Source organism: Phyllobates terribilis, unplaced genomic scaffold, assembly GCF_046119375.1.
Source record: "Phyllobates terribilis strain yellow unplaced genomic scaffold, ASM4611937v1 Scaffold_9__5_contigs__length_417890890, whole genome shotgun sequence".
In the NCBI taxonomy this organism is placed as follows: domain Eukaryota; kingdom Metazoa; phylum Chordata; class Amphibia; order Anura; family Dendrobatidae; genus Phyllobates; species Phyllobates terribilis.
The window spans coordinates 383,912,107-383,931,757 of NW_027362769.1; the positions used below are offsets into that span (position 1 = coordinate 383,912,107).

Below are 19,651 nucleotides of genomic sequence, written 5' to 3' on the forward strand. Positions count from 1 at the left end.
GCTCCCTGAGTGAGAAGGTCGTCCCTTACTCTGACCACCTCGCCTTGTGCTTCTGTCTGGGGACCTCTAACCGCCCGGACATTGGTAGAGGGTTGTGGAAGCTTAATTCCAGTCTCCTAGGTGATGCCTATGTCCAGAGTCGTGTCCACTCCCTTATTCAGGTCCATCTAGACAGGGTTGATTTTTATGACAACATGACCGACTGGTGGGAGGACGTCAAGGAGGATATCAGATCCCTCTTAAAGAGACTGTCAGTTAATAAAGGGAGGAACAAGTACAGCCAGTACCTAAAGCTGCGTAAAGAATTGGAGTCATTGTATTCGGCAGGCGGGGATGACAAAGTGAAGATCGACCGGCTGAAATCTGAGATAAGGCAGTATCAGTACAGCAGGTACACCTCCCTGGTTCTTGAACGGGATTATGGGTCCTTAGGGGCACCTGATCCCTTTGAGAATTGCAGGGAGAGGGTGGCCAAAAAAATGGTCCCAGGTCTCACTGACTCCCAGGGTGTATTGCAGGATTCACGGGAGGGTATTCTGGGGGTCGTGAGATCTTACTATGCTGACTTGTTTCAGAGGAAAGTTTTGGATAAAAATAAGATGGCTCAATTCTTGGAGGCAACTCCAGTGCCTGATACTAACGATCTGGACTTTTCTTCTTTGACAGCAGAATTAACGGTGGAGGAAGTTAAGGCGGCTATTGATAAATTATATCTGAAGAAGGCACCAGGTCCAGATGGTATAACAGCAGAATTTTATAAGGAATTCAGAGACCTCCTGGCTCCAATCCTTGTGGATGTGTATAGGAATTGTCTAGAAAATCACCTGATGCCTCCATCCATGAGAGTGTCCTCGTTAATTCTGCTGTCTAAAGGTAAAGAGCCGAGTGACATCAAGAACTGGAGGCCGATTGCCCTCTTGAATGTAGACAGGAAGATTCTGGCAAAGATCCTGTTTTCTAGGTTAGTTTGTTTGTCCCCGGCACTGTTGGCAGGCTCTCAGTTTGGCACAGTAAAAGGGCGGAACATTTCTGGAGCAGTCATCTTGATACGGGAGATGTTTGAGAGATGTAAAGTTCTGCGGTGTGGGAGATATGTTGTCAGTCTGGACCAGGCTAAAGCCTTTGACAGGGTTGATCACGATTATCTGTGGGCCACTTTGTCAAAGTACGGTGTTCCGGGACAATTCGTGGATTGGCTGAAGACTTTGTATAGAGAGGCGCTGAGCTTTCCTCTGATTAATGGTTGGCAGGGTGATACTTTTGGAGTTGAGGCAGGGGTGAGGCAGGGCTGCCCGCTCAGTCCGCTCCTGTATGTTTTCGCCATAGACCCGTTTCTGAGGTCACTGCAGGAGTGTGATTTTCAGGGGGTGCCGGTCCCCCACTGCCTGCCTCTGACTGTTGTTGCCTATGCTGATGATGTGACGTTGGTGATCTCCAATCCTCAAGAGGTGCGGATGTTATCGGCGGCCATCAGAAGCTACTCTGAGGCCTCCGGGTCTCTGGTCAACCTTGAGAAGAGTCAAGCTCTGTGGACGTTAGACACTGATCCCGGCTTTGATCTGCCACAGTTTGCTAAGGCCTCCACCCATATTAAGATCTTAGGGGTTAAATTTGGGAGGGATGATAATGCCAAGCTAAATTGGGAAGAGAAATTGGAAACCGGAAATGCAAAGGTTCAGCGATGGAAGAACTGGAGGCTGACCTACAGAGAAAGGGTCGCTATGTTGAAGACCTACCTGGTCCCCATCTTCTTGTATGTCTCTGTTATTTTCCCTTTGCCAGAGTCTTTCTCAGCGAGGCTTTTCAGCTTGTTCTTCCAGCTCTTGTGGGGGAATAGGTTGAACCTAATAAAGAGGGGAGTAACGTACCTACGGCGGAGAGATGGTGGGCTGGATATGTTAAATCCAAGGGTTTTCTTTGACTCCCTGTTTCTAAAAGTGAATTTTGGGAACATGGACTCAAACAGTAGCTCCCTGTGGGTGAATAGTATCAAGGACTGGATATTGCCTTTTGCAGAGTCTTGGGTGCGAGGTGGCAGTCTCAAGAGGAGGAGATGGACAGGTGGCCACCTCCCCCAGTATCTGGACTACGGTCTGAAGTGTGTCAGGAAGTGGGGACTGGAGAGGTCTTACATTGAGAGCAATACGAGAAGAGACCTATATGCTCATGTATGTGGGACGTTCTTCTTTTCTCCACTGGCCCTGAGAGATTGTGTCACCACCACCCTGCAGGAAAGTCTCAGGTTCCTAAACGGGAAACGACTTCCTCCCAAACTGTTTGACATCTCTTGGCTTTCACTACATAGTCGGCTCTTTGTCAGGGGGAACCTGAAACATCTGAGTGTCTCTGATCGGAATTGTCCCCTTGGTTGTCAGCAGGAGGAGACTATGGAGCACTTTATCTGTGATTGCTGGGGAGGGAGGAAGATCTGGGAGGAGGTGTCAGGTAATCTAAAAATCCCCAGACTTCTGACCCTAAAGTATCCTGACATAATCTATGGTGTCCCATCCACTGTCAGTAACATCGACAGAGAGACCATGTACATTATAATCAGTGTCATAAAATAATATCACTGGCACATGAGAACCCGGGTATCACTGCACAATGAGCCGTTCGATCACACCGCTGCAGCCAATCAGGTGATATCAGAACTCCGGTGGATAAAATCACTAGAAGTTGGAAGGAGTCAGAAAAACATAAAGTTATGGAGCAACGTAAAATTCAGTTAGGGAATATGATGATTATTATTATTATTATTATTTTTATTTATTTTTTTTTCTCTTTCCCGCAGGCGTGGACTTTTTAATTTATTTATGTATATGATCTGATTATTTTAATGTTTTTTTTTTTTTGTATATATAACCCATGTGATTTGTCTTTTTGTAATACTGGATGATTTTTGTTTGTTATAATTGTATTTATGTTTGTTTTTATAATAAAAATTGCCCTTATGTACAAGAATATAACTACTATTAGGCTGTGTTCACACGATGCGTATTTCATGCGTTTCCGCGGCGTTTTTGCAGTTGCGTAAACGCCGCGGAAACGCATGAAAAACGCATGGTAGAAGGGAAGCAATGTTCCCCAATGGAAATCCGCATGTGCTGATTGTCAATTAATTTTGCGGAAACGCGGCGATTTCGCCGCCATTGACTTGCATTAGAACGCGCCAATTCCGCAAGACAGCATTTGTACTTGCGTAATTGGTGCGTTCTAATGTGCGGATGGTACCCGGGTGTGGAGGAGAGGAGAGTCTCATCCACACCCAGGTATCATTAAAAAAGCTGTAAAAGAAGAATAAAATAAAAAATAAATGTATTCTTACCTTCTGTCGGCCCGCGCTCCGCTCCCGCTTGGTTCCCGGCACTTGCAGTGAGTTGTAGGACCTGCGGTGACGTCAGAGTCATGTGACGGGTCACGTGACGCTGACGTCGGCAGGTCTTTCAATTCAAAGTTGCCGGCAGCCGGGAGAACGGAGTGAGCAGGACAGCGCGGACCATCGGAGGTAAGTATATACACTCTCTCGGTTCACACTGTATAAATCCATGCTGTTTGCATGGATTTATATAGTGTGACCTAGTTATCAAGCACTTTCCAGGTGATGCTAACATCGCCTGGAAAGCGCTTGTCAATCTGCATGCGGAAACGCATGTGAATCTGCATGTGGATCCGCATGTATTCTGCAGGAAAAACGCATGCACAATCTGCATGCGTTTTTTCTGCCAGGGAGATGCAGAAATGATGCAGAAATTTTCTGCTTCATTTCTGCATCGTGTGCACATACCCTAATACTGCTCTTATGTACAAGAATATAACTACTATAATACTACTCCTATGTACAAGAATATAACTACTATAATACTGCCCCCTATGTACAAGAATATAACTACTATAATACTGCTCCTATGTACACGAATATAACTACTATAATACTCCTCCGTATGTACAAGAATATAACTACTATAATACTGCCCCCTATGTGCAAGAATTTAACTACTTTTATACTGCCCCTTATGTACAAGAATATAACTGCTATAATATTACTCCAATGTACAAGAATATAACTACTATAATACTGCTCCTATGTACAAGAATACAGCTACTATAATACTGCCCCCTATGTACAAGAATATAACTACTATAATACTGCCCCCTATGTACAGGAATATAACTACTATAATAGTACTCCTATGTACAAGAATATAACTACTATAATGCTGCCCCCTATGTATAGGAATATAACTACTATAATACTGCCCCCTATGTACAAGAATATATCTACTATAATACTGCCCCCTATGTACAGGAATATAACTACTATAATGCTGCCCTCTTTGTATAAGAATATAGCTACTACAGTATAATACTGCTCCTATGTCCAAGAATATAACTACTAAAATACTGCCCACTATGTACAAGAATATAACTACTATAATACTGCTCCTATGTACAGAATATAACTACTATAATACTGGCCCTCATGTACAAGAATATAACTACTATAATACTGCCCTTATGTACAAGAATATAACTACTATAATACTGCTCCTATGTACAAGAATATAACTACTATAATACTGCCCTATGTACAAGAATATAACTACTATAATACTGCCCCCTATGTACAAGAATATAACTACTATAATACTGCCCCTTATGTACAAGAATATTACTATAATACTACTCATATGTACAAGAATATAACTACTATAATACTGCCCCCTATGTACAGGAATATAACTACTATAATGCTGCCCTCTATGTAGAAGAATATAGCTACTACAGTATAATACTGCTCCTATATACAGAATATAACTACTATAATACTGGCCCCTATGTACAAGAATATAACTACTATAATACTGCCCCTATGTACAAGAATATAACTACTATAATACTACTCCTATGTACAAGAATATAACTACTATAAAACTTCTCCTATGTACAAGAATATAACTACTATAATACTGCTCCCTATGTACAGGAATATAACTACTATAATACTGCCCCCTATGTACAAGAATATAACTGCTATAATACTGCCCCCTATCTGCAAGAATATAACTGCTATAATACTGCCCCCTATCTGCAAGAATTTAACTACTATAATACTGCCCCTATGTACAAGAATATAACTATTATAATACTGCCCTATGTACAAGAATATAACTACTATAATACTGCTCCTATGTACAAGAATATAACTACTATAATACTGCTCCTATGTACAAGAATATAACTACTATAATACTGCCCCTTATGTACAAGAATATAACTACTATAATACTGCTCCTATGTACAAGAATATAACTACTATAATACTGCCCCCTATGTACAGGAATATAACTACTATAATGCTGCCCTCTATGTATAAGAATATAGATACTACAGTATAATACTGCTCCTATTTACAGAATATAACTACTATAATACTGCCCCCTATGTACAAGAATATAACTGCTATAATACTGTCCCCTATGTACAAGAATATAACTACTATAATACTGCCCCTATGTACAAGAATATAACTACTATAATACTGCCTCTATGTACAAGAATATAACTACTATAATACTGCCCCTATGTACAAGAATATAACTACTATAATACTGCCCCTGTGTACAAGAATATAACTACTATAATACTGCCCCTGTGTACAAGAATATAACTACTATAATACTGCCCCCTATATACAAGAATATAACTACTATAATACTGCCCCCTATGTACAAGAATATAACTACTATAATACTGCCCCCTATGTACAAGAATATAACTACTATAATACTGCTCCTATGTACAAGAATATAACTACTATAATACTGCCCCTGTGTACAAGAATATAACTACTATAATACTGCTCCTTATGTACAAGAATATAACTACTATAATACTGCCCCCATGTACAAGAATATAACTACTATAATACTGCCCCCTATGTACAAGAATATAACTACTATAATACTGCTCCTATGTACAAGAATATAACTACTATAATACTGCCCCCTATGTACAGGAATATAACTACTATAATACTGCTCCTATGTACAAGAATATAACTACTATAATACTGCCCCCTATGTACAAGAATATAACTACTATAATACTGCTCCTATGTACAAGAATATAACTACTATAATACTGCCCCCATGTACAAGAATATAACTACTATAATACTGCCCCCTATGTACAAGAATATAACTACTATAATACTGCTCCTATGTACAAGAATATGACTACTATAATACTGGCCTCTATATACAAGAATATAACTATTATAATACTGCTCCTATGTACAAGAATATAACTACTATAATACTGCCCCTATATACAAGAATATAACTACTATAATACTGCTCCTATGTACAAGAATATAACTACTATAATACTGCCCCTATATACAAGAATATAACTACTATAATACTGCTCCTATGTACAAGAATATAATTACTATAATACTGCCCCTATATACAAGAATATAACTACTATAATACTGCCCCCTATGTACAAGAATATAACTACTATAATACTACCCCTACGTACAAGAATATAACTACTATAATACTGCCCCCTATGTACAGGAATATAACTACTATAATACTGCTCCTATGTACAAGAATATAACTACTATAATACTGCCCCCTATGTACAAGAATATAACTGCTATAATACTACCCCTATATACAAGAATATAACTACTATAATACTGCCCCCTATGTACAAGAATATAACTACTATAATACTGCCCCTGTGTACAAGAATATAACTACTATAATACTGCTCCTTATGTACAAGAATATAACTACTATAATACTGCCCCCATGTACAAGAATATAACTACTATAATACTGCCCCCTATGTACAAGAATATAACTACTATAATACTGCTCCTATGTACAAGAATATAACTACTATAATACTGCCCCCTATGTACATGAATATAACAACTATAATACTGCTCCTATGTACAAGAATATAACTACTATAATACTGCCCCCATGTACAAGAATATAACTACTATAATACTGCCCCCTATGTACAAGAATATAACTACTTTAATACTGCCCCCTATGTACAAGAATATAACTACTATAATACTGCTCCTATGTACAAGAATATAACTACTATAATACTGCCCCCATGTACAAGAATATAACTACTATAATACTGCCCCCTATGTACAAGAATATAACTACTATAATACTGCTCCTATGTACAAGAATATAACTACTATAATACTGCCCCCTATGTACAAGAATATAACTACTATAATACTGCTCCTATGTACAAGAATATAACTACTATAATACTGCCCCCATGTACAAGAATATAACTACTATAATACTGCCCCCTATGTACAAGAATATAACTACTATAATACTGCTCCTATGTACAAGAATATAACTACTATAATACTGCCCCCTATGTACAAGAATATAACTACTATAATACTGCTCCTTATGTACAAGAATATAACTACTATAATACTGCTCCTTATGTACAAGAATATAACTACTATAATACTGCTCCTTATGTACAAGAATATAACTACTATAATACTGCCCCCATGTACAAGAATATAACTACTATAATACTGCCCCCTATGTACAAGAATATAACTACTATAATACTGCTCCTATGTACAAGAATATAACTACTATAATACTGCCCCTGTGTACAAGAATATAACTACTATAATACTGCTCCTTATGTACAAGAATATAACTACTATAATACTGCCCCTATGTACAAGAATATAACTACTATAATACTGCCCCTGTGTACAAGAATATAACTACTATAATACTGCCCCCTATGTACAAGAATATAACTACTATAATACTGCTCCTATGTACAAGAATATAACTACTATAATACTGCCCCTGTGTACAAGAATATAACTACTATAATACTGCCCCTGTGTACAAGAATATAACTACTATAATACTGCTCCTATGTACAAGAATATGACTACTATAATACTGGCCTCTATATACAAGAATATAACTATTATAATACTGCTCCTATGTACAAGAATATAACTACTATAATACTGCCCCTATGTACAAGAATATAACTACTATAATACTGCTCCTATGTACAAGAATATAACTACTATAATACTGCTCCTATGTACAAGAATATAACTACTATAATACTGCCCCCTATGTACAAGAATATAACTGCTATAATACTGCCCCCTATGCACAAGAATATGACTACTCTAATACTGCCCCTATGTACAAGAATATAACTACTATAATACTGCCCCCTATGTACAAGAATATAACTACTATAATACTGCTCCTATGTACAAGAATATAACTACTATAATACTGCCCCCTATGTACAAGAATATAACTGCTATAATACTGCTCCTATGCACAAGAATATGACTACTCTAATACTGCCCCTATGTACAAGAATATAACTACTATAATACTGCCCCCTATGTACAAGAATATAACTGCTATAATACTGCCCCCTATGCACAAGAATATGACTACTCTAATACTGCCCCTATGTACAAGAATATGACTACTCTAATACTGCTCCCTTCTGCATTCAGGGATTAGAAGAGCTGGAATGATTTCTGTAATTCCTCCTGTCACCAGCAGATGGCAGCCATGGTCAGTGTTGTTCTCCTCTGCCTCTTGCTGATGTCTGGACGGTGATGGAGATGAGTTTTGTCGCTGATGATAATGCAGGCCGCTATAGACACAATGTGATGATGGACAGATAGATATGACTCTATATGTGATGATATAACTGTGACCCCATCTCCAGTACACTGCAGCCTGGCCCTGTCATGTGATGCACTGTGGGGGTCTATGGCACATAGGACTGGTTCTTCTCACTGTCAGGAGCTGCTGTGCCAGGACAGGTTTGTGTGACACGTCCCTCCCCCATCATATCACAATGGTACAGCCTTTTACTTTGAATCTTTTAGGGGAATCGTTAGAAAAATACCAAATTGTGGTCTGTAGAGGGGAGGAGCTGCCAGGAGACAGGTGCAGGGCCGGGTCTCCTCTGTGGAGGGGTGTGACTATTGTTAGTAACTCATTGGTTCTTTACTATTATGGGAAGAGCCAATCGCAAGCTGCATTGGTTTTAGTGTTCTATTGCCATGGTGATGGGCGGAGTTACAGCTGCACGTGTGTGCTGTGGGCGTGGCTTGGGATGAAGGAGCGATAATGTGTGACAGCAGAAGAGGAGCCGCCGGCGGCCGGGACGGAGGGGACGAGAGCGGGGCAGTGTGAGTATGCGGGGGACCGTGCACCGGGGGAGTATAATACCTGTGCACCAGGGGGGTGTATAATACCTGTGCATCGGGGGAGTGTATAATACCTGTGCACCAGGGGAGTGTATAATACTTGTGCATGGGGGAGTGTATAATACCTGTGCACCAGGGGGAGTGTATAATACCTGTGCACCAGGGGGGTGTATAATACCTGTGCATCGGGGGAGTGTATAATACCTGTGCACCAGGGGGGTGTATAATACCTGTGCATCGGGGGAGTGTATAATACCTGTGCACCAGGGGGGTGTATAATACCTGTGCATCGGGGGAGTGTATAATACCTGTGCACCAGGGGGGTGTATAATACCGGTGCACCGGGGGAGTATAGTACCTGTGCACCAGGGGGGTGTATAATACCTGTGCACCAGGGGGGTGTATAATACCGGTGCACCGGGGGAGTATAGTACCTGTGCACCAGGGGGGTGTATAATACCTGTGCACCAGGGGGGTGTATAATACCGGTGCACCGGGGGGAGTATAGTACCTGTGCACCAGGGGGGTGTATAATACCTGTGCATCGGGGGAGTGTATAATACCTGTGCATCGGGGGAGTGTATAATACCTGTGCACCAGGGGGGTGTATAATACCGGTGCACCGGGGGAGTATAGTACCTGTGCACCAGGGGGGTGTATAATACCTGTGCACCAGGGGGGTGTATAATACCTGTGCACCAGGGGGTTGTATAATACCTGTGCACCAGGGGGAGTATAGTACCTGTGCACCAGGGGGGAGTATAGTACCTGTGCACCAGGGGGGAGTATAGTACCTGTGCACCAGGGGGGAGTATAGTACCTGTGCACCAGGGGGGAGTATAGTACCTGTGCACCAGGGGGGAGTATAGTACCTGTGCACCAGGGGGGAGTATAGTACCTGGGCACCAGGGGGGTGTATAATACCTGGGCACCAGGGGGTGTATAATACCTGTGCACCAGGGGGGTGTATAATACCGGTGCACCAGGGGAGTATAGTACCTGTGCACCAGGGGGGTGTATAATACCTGTGCACAAGGGGGTTGTATAATACCTGTGCACCAGGGGGTTGTATAATACCTGTGCACCAGGGGGTTGTATAATACCTGTGCACCAGGGGGGAGTATAGTACCTGTGCACCAGGGGGGAGTATAGTACCTGTGCACCAGGGGGGAGTATAGTACCTGTGCACCAGGGGGGAGTATAGTACCTGTGCACCAGGGGGGAGTATAGTACCTGTGCACCAGGGGGCAGTATAGTACCTGGGCACCAGGGGGGAGTATAGTACCTGGGCACCAGGGGGGTGTATAATACCTGGGCACCAGGGGGTGTATAATACCTGGGCACCAGGGGGGCGGCACGGTGGCGCAGTGGTTAGCACTGCAGCCTTGCTGGGGTCCTGGGTTCAAATCCCACCAAGGACAACATCTGCCAGGAGTTTGTATGTTCTCCCTGTGTTTGTGTGGGTTTCCTCCGGGTTCTCCGGTTTCCTCCCACACTCCAAAGACATACTGATAGGGAATCTAGATTGTGAGCCCCGATGGGGACAGCGACGATAATGTATGTAAAGCACTGCGGAATATGTTAGCGCTATATAAAAAATAAAGATTATTATTATAATACCTGTGCACCAGGGGGGTGTATAATACCTGTGCACCAGGGGGGTGTATAATACTTATACCTGAGATCTGTGATTGGTTGCTGTGCTGCCAGGTTCCCTCCCAGGTGATCTATAAACAACCATTGGTCTCTGTGATTGATCCTGGTGGGCGGGGCTTCGCTGTGATTGACAGATGAGGATGTTTACTGATGAGCAGTGATAGGTGCAGCGGACAGTGTGTGACAGCTGGGTGACCCGCAGAGACCCTCACCACTGGCGCCCTCTACAGCATCATTCCAGTGCTGGACATTGGGTATTGATCGCAGCAGGTTACAGGTCGGCGGCTTACAGACTCCAGGGAGCGGATGATGAGAGTTGGAGAGTTGATAGCAGGAGGTCACTGGTGGACAATGGTTTGTTACAATGTATCAGCGTGGGGAGGATTGTACTGGATACAATTGTAACGAAAACCCTCTGCAAATCCTCTGATCGGGAGAGAAGGGGTTTGTGGTGGTAGAAGCCATCGGACGCTCCATCCGCAGGATGCAAAGCTTTCTGCCCCCGCTTTCTGCCCTGTTATCAGGGGCATGGATACTTTTGCAGCTGCACGGTGGCCGCCATGGCTCGCTGCGGTCATGCAAATCCCGGGATTATCATGTCACCGTCCGACCGCGGGATCGGGCTGATTTGTGTTTCGCGTGTCACTTGGATTGTCTGTGGGAAGCCGGCTTATAGCAAGATTAACAAATGCAAACCCTCCGTCACCCGGCTCTCCCAGGACCCTGAACGGCAAAGCTGCCAATGATTGTATCCTTCATTCTAAGAAAGCTGGGTCATACAACCCATTGAGGGACCTGGGATGGCTTCTATAAGGGTTGGCACTCAGCTTTTTCATGACCCTGAATGACAAAGCTGACGATTAGTACATGACTGCATAGCTCGGCCAGTGTGCGATTCACAACTCTACAAAAACCCTTGTGTGAACCTATCACCCAGCTTTTCCAGCACTCTGAATGACAAAACTGTGTATGGGGAAATGTGACTGCAGAACTAGGACATATTTACCATTCAGGGCTCTAAGAAAGCTAGTTTATAACCCATGGGAAAGAGTGGCCATATGGGTCGCCACTCAGCTTTTCCTCGTCCCCGAATGACAAAACTGCTTTACTACACATTGAATGTTGGATTTCCCATACTGGTTTACAACTTATATAAGAGCTGAAAGTGTGGCCATACCTGTCATCACTCAGCTTTCCCGAGCCCCTGAGTGGTAGAGCAGCCTAGTTACACACTGATGTTATAATTCGGTGGCCATGTGAGTCATCATCCAGCTTTCCCGAGCCCCTGAGTGGTAGAGCAGCCTAGTTACACATTGACTTTATCATTCGGTGGCCATATCAGTCATCACTCAGCTTTCCCGAGCCCCTGAGTGGTAGAGCAGCCTAGTTACACACTGACGTTATAATTTGGTGGCCATATTAGTCATCACTCAGCTTTCCCGAGCCCCTGAGTGGTAGATCAGCCTAGTTACACATTGACTTTATAATTCTGTGGCCATGTGAGTCATCATCCAGCTTTCCCGAGCCCCTGAGTGGTAGAGGAGCGTAGTTACACATTGACTTTATAATTCGGTGGCCATATCAGTCATCACTCAGCTTTCCCGAGCCCCTGAGTGGTAGAGCCGCGTAGTTACACATTGACTTTATAATTCGGTGGCCATATCAGTCATCACTCAGCTTTCCCGAGTTACTGAGTGGTAGAGCTGCCTAGTTACACACTGACGTTATAATTCTGTGGCCATGTGAGTCATCATCCAGCTTTCCCGAGCCCCTGAGTGGTAGAGGAGCGTAGTTACACATTGACTTTTTAATTCGGTGGCCATATCAGTCATTATCCAGCTTTCCTGAGCCCCTGAGTGGTAGAGCAGCCTTGTTACACATTGACTTTATAATTCGGTGGCCATGTGAGTCATCACTCAGCTTTTCCAAGCTCCTGAACTGTAATGAACCTAATTACAATAGTGAATAGGGATTTGACTTCATAAGGACTTTTAGAAAGTTGGTTAATAGAGAGCTGGACTAGTGGCCATGTGAGTTGTCACTCAGCTTTCCCAGGCTCTTGAACAGCCAAGGTGCACATTGGATGAGGTATAACATCATATACCTGTGTAGTGGACTGTAGGAGCTAAAGTAACCGCCATGTGAGTCACCACTCAGCTTTCCCAGGCTCCTGAATGGTAAATCAGCCCAGTTGCATACTGGATTGCTTCATACTTATGTTATGGACCGAAATAAATCTGGGTTACAGCCCTTATAGGGGGATGAGTAACCTCTGTATGGGTTGTCACTCAGCTTTCCCAGGCTCCTGAATGGTAAAGTGGCCTGGTTACACCTTGGATGAAACTCTGAAGTTTCCTTTGCATTTCTCAGGATTTTTCTGGAGTCCTGATTTCCTCCCGACCTTGAGGAGATTGACTTTGAGGCTGACAGCATCAGCTGGAGATTTATAACACGCTCCGACATTTCGTACTTTTTTCTGCGCCTTTGAGCTGTAATTCGAGTTTCCATTGTCCGATATCCGTGGAAAGATCTTGTCCTTGAGAAGGTGGCACGCCGATCGACTGATAGAAGAGCCTGGAAACCTGAGACCAGATGACTTTATTGCTTTCTAGAAAGGCTGATCTGGGATTTTTGCTTTTTTTTTTATGCCATTTTTATACCCTCGGTGTCCATAGATATCGCCCCAAACTAGGCGTTTAATTTTATATGGACTTGGTATGGTGAAATACAAAACTTTTGCTATTTGCTTTGATGAAAAATTCCCATAATGGTCCTTTGCACTGAAAAAATCACTTCCGTATGCCCATTAATTCATCCAACTGGCCAATTTAAAGGGTTTGTATCACTTACGCTTTAAAGATCAGATATTTCAGAGTTTTTCTCTCTGGTTATAAGGATGTCGTTTATTTTGTATAAATATTTGTAAATCCAAAGTTACAAGGTTTCAGAAATTCTGAATTTTGGCCATTTTAGAAGTTGAGGGAGGCGCTGTTGCATTGGATTCAATAGGAAACAGCTTGTTGAAGGTGGTGGTCAATAGCGGTACTGCAAGCAAGTAAAATCCACAATAAGATTTGAAAGGAGCTTTGTATAGAAATGGAAAAAGCGTCAAATTGATCAGCAAAGAAAGATCTACAACGTTATATGATTTAGAAAGAAAGGATCAGAGGCGAAACAGCCCCTCGAAATGTCCAAATGGATGACAAGTGCTTACTGGGATGTCTGAGAGGATTAACAGCCCCCATATTGGTCAATTTAGCCTCCTCATGTCGTACCATACACATGACATGGTTGTGATATTGCGGTTGCGGGCTGTTGCTCATGTCTGCATTGCCCTATAGTGACTGGTGAAGGATCATGTGTGTAGGATACTGGTGATTTCAGCTCTGAAGGGCGCTACATGTTACTTAATATATGGGGGACAGGGATAGGAAGACAGCTCTGGCGAAGTTTCAAAGCTCCTGTGTGTAACCGTATCCTGTGGAATGAGCGTCTTGTAATTGGCAGAAGACATTAATAAAGTAGGATTATGTCTAAGGCCAGGACGAGGCGAGACTGTCACTTCGGGTGGGCCGTGGGGGCAGGACGACCTGTTTCCTTAGTGTTTGACCATTTGCAAGATCTCTTCTCTTCTTGCTGTCAACTAATGGGGACATGAAATTTAAAACTTTCACAGATTTGCCATTCAGTACTCTGAAAAAGCAGTGTGAAAATATATATATATATATATATATATATACATATACATACACTGCTCAAAAAAATAAAGGGAACACTTAAACAACAGAATATAACTCCAAGTAAATCAAACTTCTGTGAAATCAAACTGTCCACTTAGGAAGCAACACTGATTGACAATCAATTTCACATGCTGTGGTGCAAATGGAATAGACAATAGATGGAAATTACTGGCAATTATCAAGACACCCTCAATAAAGGAGTGGTTCTGCAGGTGGGGACCACAGACAACATCTCAGTACCAATGCTTTCTGGCTGATGTTTTGGTCACTTTTGAATGTTGGTTGTGCTTTCACACTAGTGGTAGCATGAGGCAGACTCTACAACCCACAGAAGTTGCTCAGGTAGTGCAGCTCATCCAGGATGGCACATCAATGCGAGCTGTGGCAAGAAGGTTTGCTGTGTCTCTCAGCGTAGTGTCCAGAGGCTGGAGGCGCTACCAGGAGACAGGCCAGTACACCAGGAGACGTGGAGGGGGCCGTAGGAGGGCAACAACCCAGCAGCAGGACCGCTACCTCCGCCTTTGTGCAAGGAGAAATAGGAGGAGCACTGCCAGAGCCCTGAAAAATGACCTCCAGCAGGCCACAAATGTGCATGTGTCTGCACAAACGGTTAGAAACCGACTCCATGAGGGTGGTATGAGGGTCCGACGTCCACAGATGGGGGTTGTGCTCACAGCCCAACACCATGCAGGACGCTTGTCATTTGCCACAGAACACCAGGATTGGTAAAGTCGCCACCGGTGCCCTGTGCTCTTCACAGATGAAAGCAGGTTCACATTGAGCACATGTGACAGACGTGACAGAGTCTGGAGACGCCGTGGAGAGCGATCTGCTGCCTGCAATATCCTTCAGCATGACCGGTTTGGCAGTGGGTCAGTAATGTTGTGGGGTGGCATTTCTTTGGAGGGCCGCACAGACCTCCATGTGCTCGCCAGAGGTAGCCTGACTGCCATTAGGTACCGAGATGAGATCCTCAGACCCCTTGTGAGACCATATGCTGGTGCGGTTGGCCCTGGGTTCCTCCTAATGCAGGACAGTGCCAGACCTCATGTGGCTGGAGTGTGTCAGCAGTTCCTGCAAGATGAAGGCATTGAAGCTATGGACTGGCCAACCCGTTCCCCAGACCTGAATCCGATTGAGCACATCTGGGACATCATGTCTCGCTCCATCCACCAACGTCACGTTGTACCACAGACTGTCCAGGAGTTGGCGGATGCTTTAGTCCAGGTCTGGGAGGAGATCCCACAGGAGACCATCCGCAAACTCATCAGGAGCATGCCCAGGCGTTGTAGGGAGGTCATACAGGCACGTGGAGGCCACACACAATACTGAGCCTCATCAGGAGCATGCCCAGGCATTGTAGGGAGGTCATACAGGCGCGTGGAGGCCACACACAATACTCAGCCTCATCAGGAGCATGTCCAGGCGTTGTAGGTAGGTCAAACAGGCACGTGGAGGCCACACACAATACTCAGCCTCATCAGGAGCATGCCCAGGCGTTGTAGGGAGGTCATACAGGCACATGGAGGCCACACACAATACTGAACCTCATCAGGAGCATGTCCAGGAGTTGTAGGGAGGTCATACAGTCACGTGGAGGCGACACACAATACTGAGCCTCATCAGGAGCATGCCCAGGCGTTGTAGGGAGGTCATACAGGCACTTGGAGGCCACACACAATACTCAGCCTCATCAGGAGCATGCCCAGGCGTCGTAGGGAGGTCATACAGGCACGTGGAGGCCACACACAATACTGAGCCTCATCAGGAGCATGCCCAGGCGTTGTAGGGAGGTCATACAGGCACGTGGAGGCCACACACAATACTCAGCCTCATCAGGAGCATGTCCAGGCGTTGTAGGGAGGTCATACAGGCACGTGGAGGCCACACACAATACTGAGACTCATCAGGCGCATGCCCAGGCGTTGTAGGGAGGTCATACAGGCACGTGGAGGCCACACACAATACTGAGCCTCATCAGGAGCATGCCCAGGCGTTGTAGGGAGGTCATACAGGCACGTGGAGGCCACACACAATACTCAGCCTCATCAGGAGCATGCCCAGGCGTTGTAGGGAGGTCATACAGGCACGTGGAGGCCACACACAATACTGAGACTCATCAGGCGCATGCCCAGGCGTTGTAGGGAGGTCATACAGGCACGTGGAGGCCACACACAATACTCAGCCTCATCAGGAGCATGCCCAGGCGTTGTACGGAGGTCATACAGGCACGTGGAGGCCGCACACAATACTGAGCCTCATCAGGAGCATGCCCAGGCATTGTAGGGAGGTCATACAGGCACGTGGAGGCCACACACAATACTGAGCCTCATCAGGCGCATGCCCAGGCGTTGTAAGGAGGCCATACAGGCACGTGGAGGCCACACACAATACTCAGCCTCATCAGGAGCATGCCCAGGCGTTGTAGGGAGGTCATACAGGCACGTGGAGGCCACACACAATACTGAGCCTCATCAGGAGCATGCCCAGGCGTTGTAGGGAGGTCATACAGGCACGTGGAGGTCACACACAATACTCAGCCTCATCAGGAGCATGCCCAGGCGTTGTAGGGAGGTCATACAGGCACGTGGAGGCCACACACAATACTGAGACTCATCAGGCGCATGCCCAGGCGTTGTAGGGAGGTCATACAGGCACGTGGAGGCCACACACAATACTCAGCCTCATCAGGAGCATGCCCAGGCGTTGTAGGGAGGTCATACAGGCACGTGGAGGCCACACACAATACTGAGCCTCATCAGGAGCATGCCCAGGCGTTGTAGGGAGGTCATACAGGCACGTGGAGGCCACACACAATACTCAGCCTCATCAGGAGCATGCCCAGGCGTTGTACGGAGGTCATACAGGCACGTGGAGGCCGCACACAATACTGAGCCTCATCAGTAGCATGTCCAGGCGTTGTAGGGAGGTCATACAGGCACGTGGAGGCCACACACAATACTGAGCCTCATCAGGAGCATGCCCAGGCGTTGTAGGGAGGTCATACAGGCACGTGGAGGCCACACACAATACTGAGCCTCATCAGGAGCATGCCCAGGCGTTGTAGGGAGGTCATACAGGCACGTGGAGGCCGCACACAATACTCAGCCTCATCAGGAGCATGTCCAGGTGTTGTAGGGAGGTCATACAGGCACGTGGAGGCCACACACAATACTCAGCCTCATCAGGAGCATGCCCGGGCGTTGTAGGGAGGTCATACAGGCACGTGGAGGCCACACACAATACTCAGCCACATCAGGAGCATGCCCAGGCGTTGTAGGGAGGTCATACAGGCACGTGGAGGCCACACACTATACTCAGCCTCATCAGGAGCATGCCCAGGCGTTGTAGGGAGGTCATACAGGCACGTGGAGGCCACACACTATACTGAGCCTCATCAGGAGCATGCCCAGGCGTTGTAGGGAGGTCATACAGGCACGTGGAGGCCACACACAATACTCAGCCTCATCAGGAGCATGCCCAGGCGTTGTAGGGAGGTCATACAGGCACGTGGAGGCCACACACGATACTGAGCCTCATTTTGACTTGTTTTAAGGACATTACATCAAAGTTGGATCAGCATGTAGTGTGTTTTCCCACTTTAATTTTGGGGGTGACTCCAAATCCAGGCCTCCATTGGTTAATAAATGTGATTTCCATTGATGATTTTTGTGTGATTTTGTTGTCAGCACATTCAGCTTCTACAGAACAAAGTATTAAATGAGAATATTTCATTCATTCAGATCTAGGATGTGTTATTTCAGTGTTCCCTTTAGTTTTTTGAGCAGTGTATATATATATATATATATTTTTTTTTTTAAAGGGACATGTTCTTTAATGACAGTTTTTATAGGGTCCCCGCAGCACATACTATTCCGTCACCAAAATAGCCGCCCGGTGTCAGGCTGCAGGCGGCTCCTTCCCTCTCGCCGTATGGGTATCTATGAAACCGGGTCACATTACATCCATGTGTTACCAGAGCCGGTGCGCAGCCCCTCCGGCAGCCTGACTGTAGTAGTATCCTGGGTACGCCTATTACCCTCCTGTGGTCGCACCGGTCCTTTATGTGCAGAAATATCTTCTCAGCCTGATAAGTGGAAGTTCTGCAGAGAAGACGACACTCAGGAAGGTTATTTGGGGCAACGCTGGGATAACATAGGCACTAAGAATCCTAATCTTCAGATACTTAAAGGGACAGGGCAGCCATTACGTTTCCTGCAAGAATATATATTTTTTTTAAGTCACTGTTCCTTTATTGCCGAGTGTTTACCAGAAGCGGCACGTGTGGACAATGTACACATATAACCACGTGTAATACCGACTACCTGACAACCGGGATTATCGGCATCAAGGTACTTACTGGGTCCTAGTGCTACCATCTCCAGTGTGATGTTACCACGTGGGAACATTTCACAGAAACGGTTGAAAGATAAGTCCATGGGAATATTATACTAACTGATGTAGGTTTACAATATGTGCAGTCATCTTATGTTCAAAAATATAACTACTATAATACTGCTCCCTATGTACAAGAATATAACTACTATAATACTGCTCCCTATGTACAAGAATATAACTACTATAACACTGCCCCTATGTACAAGAATATAACCACTATAACACTGCCCCTATGTACAAGAATATAACTACTATAATACTGCTCCTATGTACAAGAATATAACTACTATAATACTGCCCCCTATGTACAAGAATATAACTACTATAATACTGCCCCTATGTACAAGAATATAACTACTATAGTACTGCCCCCGATGTCCAAGAATATAACTACTATAATACTGCCCTCTATGTGCAAGAATATAACTACTATAATACTGCCCCTATGTACAAGGATATAACTACTATAATACTGCTCCTATGTACAAGAATATAACTAATATAATACTGCCCCCTATGTACAAGAATATAACTACTATAATACTGCCCCCTATGTACAAGAATATAACTACTATAATACTGC

The 19,651-nt window shown here is 44.6% G+C and overlaps 2 protein-coding genes across 2 annotated transcripts in view; one reads left to right on the forward strand and one right to left on the reverse strand.

The window, feature by feature from the left end:
- PTX4 (pentraxin 4) overlaps positions 1-19,651 on the reverse strand; it is a 154,536-nt gene that overhangs the window by 124,776 nt on the left and 10,109 nt on the right. The window lies entirely within an intron of this gene.
- The window catches only part of SEC14L5 (SEC14 like lipid binding 5), a 94,850-nt gene continuing 84,331 nt past the window's right edge, over positions 9,133-19,651 (forward strand). The window contains exon 1 of the mRNA XM_073648553.1: positions 9,133-9,256. The gene's annotated coding sequence lies outside the window, so the exon portion shown is untranslated. The remainder of the gene's footprint in view (positions 9,257-19,651) is intronic.